Raw genomic sequence first — 7,150 nt, 5'->3', positions numbered from 1 at the left:
TAAATCTTTAACGTTCACTCGAATAGCTGATGTAAGTTTAATGTCTTATTTAAAGGATGGCAACATAAAGGAACCTTTTCACATGCTGCACAGGAGCACTTGTTTAGATTCATGTACTTAAATTCTGGAATGATTTGGAGATAGAAGTGATATTGACTGAGTGCGAGAACATTGGGTTTTGGTATCTTAGAAAGGAAGTCTTGCTCTTAAAGAGCCTTTTTAAAAAAAATTACTTTTTCTGAGTTACAAAGCCAGGGCTCAGAGTGTGGGTCAGGGGCGAACCCCAAATCCAGCTCCTCGCCTGCTCCAAAAACCAATTTGAATTGAATCCAATTCATGGTCCCCACAAGAGAGACATACCAGATCTGAGCCAAAAGGCAGAACAGATACTACACTTGATCTTAGCCAAAAGGCTCAAAGTGCTTAATAGCCAATTAATTAATTCTTGATGTGTAGTCACAGCTGTAATGTGTGAAATTTGTGCCAATGCACCAGATAAATGATTTCATACCCTTACTTAATTCTGCATTTGGAATTGTCTGGACTTGACCTCCCAATATATGTCAAGGGGTTGAATTATGTTTCTCGAATTGCTTTCTATTTAATCTGTTGGATCAATTTTGTGGTTATCCTTCCAACCTTGGATTAGGACACCAATGATCTTCTGAATTAATTAATTAATCCTCTCTTATCGATGCATCAAGGAAGAAGGTAGATAATGGGTCATGCATAAACAACTACTCTATCCAAAATTAGAATTTAATGTTAAATATTGAGTATGCCATTATCTGATATAACTAAATAAACATAGTTAAGGTTAGCTAGCATTTGGAAAGTGAATTATTAATGAGCAGAATGACTTCCCAAATGAGTAAGATATGACACTGTCTATTCAATCTGATATTTTTAAGTGATTTATTTTTGGGGTTAAATCCCAGACAGCTGACAAGTTAATAACATTAACTGCCTGATTCATCAGGCAATTTATGTGTTTGATTCGCAAAGTTCCAGAATTTATAAGATCTAGCCCTTACAAGTTGCTTGGCTGACACAGTGGGCTGAATTTTACAGCAACGGACTGGACTGCTGTCACAACCGCCCCTCCATAAAACTGGGCACCATCATGCCAGATCGGGAAACTGAAGTCTTGATGCCAGTCTGTACAAATATGCACACTACCAGAAGGATGTGGAGGCTTTGGAGAGGGTGCAGAGGAGTTTTAAAAGGATGTTGTCTGGTCTTGAGGGTGTTAACTATGCGCAGAGGCTGAGTAGACTTGGAGTGTTTTTATTAGAATGACGGGGGTTGAGGGAAGACCTGATAGAGGGCTACAAGATTATGAGGGGCATGTATAGAGAGGATGGGCAGGCACTCTTTCCCAGGGTGGCGGGTCAATCACCGGGAGGCATAGGTTTAAGATCTGTGGGGCAAAGTTTAGAGGAGATGTGCGAGGCAGTCTTTCTACACAGAGGTTGGTGAGTGCCTGGCACGCGTTGCCTGGGGAGGTTGTGGAAGCAGATACATTAACGGTGTTCAAAAGGCATCTTGACAAATACATGGATAGGATGGGTATAGAGGGATACAGCACAAGGTAGTGCTAAGAGTTTAGGCCAAGATCGGTATCATGACCGGTACAGGCTTGACAGGCCGAAGGGCCTGTTCCTGTGCTGCATTGTTCTTTGTTCTTTGTGAGTGGCGGTGGAGGTTCCACCAATGAGAAGAGAAGGAGAGAGAGAAGGTCATCTAAACAAGGACAGGAGCACCTTGTTGACCAGCTGCACAAAGCACATGGTCATTTTGAAGATGCAGAAGTTTGCAAAGTTCACAGTCAGTAAGGCCATCCAAGATGAGGGTTGGTGTATAGGGAGTGCTCAAGTTTTGTTAAGCTCCGATGATAGTTCTAAATAAGAAATACAAAACAGGTCTTGACTTTTTTGATTCCAAGTTTATTGTTTTCTGTAATCACTTCTCCAACAACACCACAGTGCTATCTGTATCCCCGTTATATTTGCTGCAGTCTGTGAAACAATTCGAGCAGTATATTAAACAACTAAAACCCCAATTCCAACTTAAGCACGAGGGAACATTGGGCGGGATTCTCCCAACCCCGCACCGGGCCGGAGAATCCCCGCAACTGCGCCACGCCGCCGGCACGCAATTCTCCACGCAGCGGAGAATCGGCGTAATTGGCGCCGGCGCTGTTGTGTTATGCTGCTTCGGATATTACAGGCTGCTACTTGATGTAGTCTTAACTAAAGGATACTCCAGACTGAAATGAGTTCAACGTGTTTATTGAACTATTAACACAGTTCTCAAATGAGTTTGACTCTCTGCTAATCTAACTGTAGTAACTCAGTCTAACTTTACCAGCTTGCTCTAAGCCACGTGCTAGGGTGTGATGCTGCTGATCAACACTGTCTAACTCTCTAGATGTCTGACTGTGGAAAGAACATAACATAAGAACATAAGAACTATGAACAGGAGTAGGCCATCTGGCCCCTCGAGCCTGCTCCGCCATTTAATGAGATCATGGCTGATCTTTGTGGACTCAGCTCCACTCTCCGGCCCGTACACCATATCGCCGAATCCCTTTATTCTTTAGAAAGGTATCTATCTTTTTCTTAAAAACGTTTAAAGAAGGAGCCTCAACTGCTTCACTGGGCAAGGAATTCCAGAGATTCACAACCCTTTGGGTGAAGAGGTTCCTCCTAAACTCGGTCCTAAATCTACTTCCCCTTATTTTGAGGCTATGCCCCCTAGTTCTGCTTTCCCCGACCAGCGGAAACAACCTGCCCGCATCTATTCTATCTATTCCCTTCATAATTTTATATGTTTCAATAAGATCCCCCCGCATCCTTCGAAACTCCAATGAGTACAGTCCCAGTCTACTCAACCTCTCGTCATAATCTAATCCCCTCAACTCTGGGATCAACCTAGTGAATTTCCTCTGCACTCCCTCCAGTGCCAATATGTCCTTTCTCAGGTAAGGAGACCAAAACTGAACACAATACTCCAGATGCGGCCTCACCAACACCCTATACAATTGCAGCATAACCTCCCTAGTCTTGAACTCCATCCCTCTAGCAATGAAAGACAAAACTCGATTAGCCTTCTTAATCACCTGTTGCACCTGCACACCAACTTTTTGCTACTCGTGCACCAGCACACCCAAGTCCCTCTGCACAGCAGCATGTTTTAACTTCTTACCGTTTAAATAATAATCCATTCTGCTGTTAGTCCTCCCAAAATGGATAGCCTCACACTTGGCAACATTGAATTCCATCTGCCAGACCCTAGCCCATTCACCTAACCTATCCAAATCCTTCTGCAGACTTCCGGTATCCTCTGCCCTTTTTGCTTTACCACTCATCTTAGTGTCGTCTGCAAACTTTGACACATTGCACTTGGTCCCCAACTCCAAATCATCTATGTAAATTGTGAACAACTGCGGGCCCAACACTGATCCTTGAGGGACCCCACTAGTTACAGGTTGCCAACCAGAGAAACACCCATTTATCCCCACTCTCTGCTTTCTGTTAGTTAACCAATCCTCTACCCATGCTACCACTTTACCCTCAATGCCATGCATCTTTAGTTCATGCAGCAACCTTTTGTGTGGCACCTTGTCAAAAGCTTTCTGGAAATCCAGATATACCACATCAATTGGCTCCCCGTTATCTACTGCACTGGTAACGTCCTCAAAACCAGAGCCGGTGCAGACTCGATGGGATGAATGGCCTCCTTCTGCACTGTAAATTCTATGAAAAACATTCTACCAAAGTAGTCAGACACGACCTACCCTTTATGAACCCATGCTGCGTCTGCCCAATGGGACAATTTCCCTCCAGGTGCCCCGCTATTTCCTCCTTAATGATAGATTCCAGCATTTTCCCTACAACCGGAGGTAAGCTTACCGGCTTATAATTACCCGCTTTCTGCCGACCTCCTTTTTTAAACAGTGGTGTCACGTTTGCTACTTTCCAATCCTCTGGGACCACCCCAGAGTCTAGTGAATTTTGATAAATTATCACTAGCGCATTTACAATTTCCCTAGCCATCTCTTTTAACACTCTGGGATGCATCCCATCAGGGCCAGGAGACTTGTCTACCTTTAGTCCCATTAGCTTGCCCAATACTGCCTCCTTAGTGATTACAATCATCTCAAGGTCCTCACCTATCATATCTTTATTTCCATCAGTCACTGGCATGTTATTTGTGTCTTCCACTGTGAAGACTGACCCCAAAAACCTGTTCAGCTCCTCAGCCATTTCCCCGTCTCCTATTAGTAAATCTCCCTTCTCATCTTCCAAAGGACCAATATTTACCTTAGCCACTCTTTTTTGTCTTATATATTTGTAGAAGCTTTTACTATCTGCTTTTATATTCTGAGCACGTTTACTTTCATAGTCTACCTTACTCTTCTTTATAGCTTTTTCAGTAGCTTTCTGTTGTCCCCTAAAGACTTCCCAGTCCTCTAGTCTCCCACTAATTTTTGAAAGAGGCAGGGTGTGAGTGCCTCATCCCTTTTATAGTGTTTATGTCATGCCCCCTTGTGGTGATGCCACCAATGAGTGTCCTGACTGCCCATTGGTTGTGTCCTATGCTGAGTGTTCATTGGTTGCATGTTTGTATATCATGACAGGCGCATTTGGCACGGCGCCGGTCGCGGGCTGCTCTGCACGGCCGGGCCGCCGATTCTCCGGCCCGGATGGGCTGAGCGGCCGCTCTAAAAAGGCAGAGTCCCGCTGGCGCCGTCCACAGCTGGTCGCAGCCGGTGGTAACTCTGCGCGCAGGGGAGAGGGTCTCCGACCCCGGGGGGGTCCTCTCTTGGAGCCTGGCCCGCGATCGGGGCCCACCGATCGGTGGGCTGGCCTCTCGCCCCCCGGGCCTATTTTCTTACCCGGCGGCCCCTGAACTCCCTTGCCATGTTGCATCAGGACCGGCATGTTGAGGGAGGCCACTGCGCATGCGGCGCACAGTTCGTGCCGGGATGGGAGGCTGGAGCGGCGTGAACCGCTCCTTCGCCGTGCTGACCCCCTGTAGGGGCCAGAATCGGTACTCCCAGTGGCCCGTTCACGCCGTCGTGAAACGCGACGGCGTTTCCGACGGCATGGAAACTCTGCCGCCGAATGGGAGAATCCCACCCATTAACTCTCTTTCCAAACAGATTTCCCCTCTTAAAAGAAAAAAAATCTTTAATTTTGAAATAAATTACAATGTATCGTAACACAAATGTATATACTTTTTCTGCAATAAATGCACCCCATTCCCTTTTCAGGAAAGCTTTTTTTTGCACTCACATATCTCTTCCTTATATGACATTTTTTTCTTTTTGTTAAAACATCAAACTTTTCAAAAATAAATTCAGAGTACCTCATGTTTTTTTCTAATTAAGGGGTAATTTAGCATGGAAAATCCACCTACCCTGAACATCTTTGGGTTGTGGCGGTGAGACCCATGCACACACGTGGAGAATATGCACACTCTTCATGGACAGTGACCAGGGGCCGGGATCAAACCTGGTCCTCGGCGTCGTGAAGCAGCAGGACTAATCACTGCGCTACCGTGCCATCCAACACAATATCAAACTTTAGACAATACTGAATGAGCAGATACAAAAGAAAAAACAACAACAATCGAAACTGCATATTATTTACAGGTTGTCATAATGAATGTGACCCTAGCCCCCACAACCTCATTTCCTTATTTACAGTGGTATACATAAACAGCGAATGTTGCATTTACATTTATAGCTATGGAAAGAGTCATATTGAATCTTTTGTTTTCGAGGCTGGGTAGGCTGCGTCCCCGGTTTCTTGCATGCAAAATGTCCTTTGATTGGGATGATGTTGAATTTTGATATTGTCGTGTGAACAAAGAACATTAGCTAACACTACACTAATGAATTACTAAAATGTCTAAGATTAATACAATTGGAAATAATGGTATAATACTAACTTACACTCAGATACTCTATTATGCGACTGCCACAAACTCCTTCTTGCCATCTTCTCCTGGAACACATGGTGTGTCCATCCCACCTGGTGATGGGATGCTGGAACTACAACAGTTATACATATATTATTATTTACGTACAGATGATAATACAGATGACAATCTACTTATTATCACAGGGTTTTAAGAATGGACATTACATCAGGGAGACTCTTAAACAATACAGCCTAAAATACATTGCAAAATCCAAATTTACTGTAGCTCTAAATCAGCTGGGAGGATAGGCGTGCTAACATTAGTGTCCTCGAAAGAGTCAACAGCACCAGTATAGAGGCCTTGATCATCCGAAACCAACTCCGCTGGACTGCCCATATGATTAGGATGTCAGAGTCCCGACTGCCAAAGCAAATCATCTTCATTTGCTCAAGGAAGGATCCCGAGCAAGAGGAGGAGAAAGGAAGCTCTTCAAAGACATCTTGAAAGCTAACCTTAAGAAATAGAACATAGATGTTGATGTCTGGGAGACCTTTGCTCAAAAGAGACCTACTTGGAGGAACCTCTTGAGTCAAGGGCCACAATTCTTCGAGAACACCCGATGGCAAGAGGAGGCCTGGAAAAGGATCCCGAGAAAGGAATAATAATAATCTTTATTAGTGTCACAGGGAGGCTTACCTTTACACTGCAATGATGTTACAGTGTCACCACACTACGGTGCCTGTTCGGGTACACTGAGGGAGAATTCAGAATGTCCAATTCACCGAACAAGCAAGTCTTTCAGGGCTTGTGCTGGAAAACCGGAGAGCCCTGAGGAAACCCATGCAGACATGAGGAGAATGTGCAGACTCCGCACAGACAGTGACCCAAGCTGAGAATCGAACCCGGGTCCCTGGCGCTGTGAAGCAACAGTGCTAACCACTGTGCTACCATGCCGCCCAATACCCGCATCCAAGGACTGATCCCACCTTTTGCGAACTCCTGTCAAATGAGGAATTGAAGGTGCAGCTTTGGGATTGGGCTCAACAGCTGTTCAAGGACCCACGGAACCCATGACCAGTAAAACTGAGTATGTTAAGTGGACGATCATACTCGTTAGCGAATGATCATCGCATTCTATCCATTATAGTTTCTTCCATGGACTTAACATCCTCATGACAAACCGAAGTTTAAAAAAAACTTTCTTTCACTTTTTGTGACT

General features: G+C 44.8%; 1 non-coding gene across 1 annotated transcript; it reads right to left on the bottom strand.

The window, feature by feature from the left end:
* Positions 1 to 230: 230 nt before the first annotated feature.
* On the bottom strand, positions 231 to 426 carry LOC140428987 (U2 spliceosomal RNA). The gene has a single exon (XR_011948971.1). It is a non-coding gene; the product is annotated as a U2 spliceosomal RNA (small nuclear RNA).
* Positions 427 to 7,150: the final 6,724 nt, after the last annotated feature.

Source organism: Scyliorhinus torazame, chromosome 8 (assembly GCF_047496885.1).
Source record: "Scyliorhinus torazame isolate Kashiwa2021f chromosome 8, sScyTor2.1, whole genome shotgun sequence".
Lineage (NCBI taxonomy): Eukaryota > Metazoa > Chordata > Chondrichthyes > Carcharhiniformes > Scyliorhinidae > Scyliorhinus > Scyliorhinus torazame.
The sequence above is the reverse complement of the archived record's forward strand: the minus strand, read 5'-3'. Positions and strand labels throughout refer to the sequence as shown.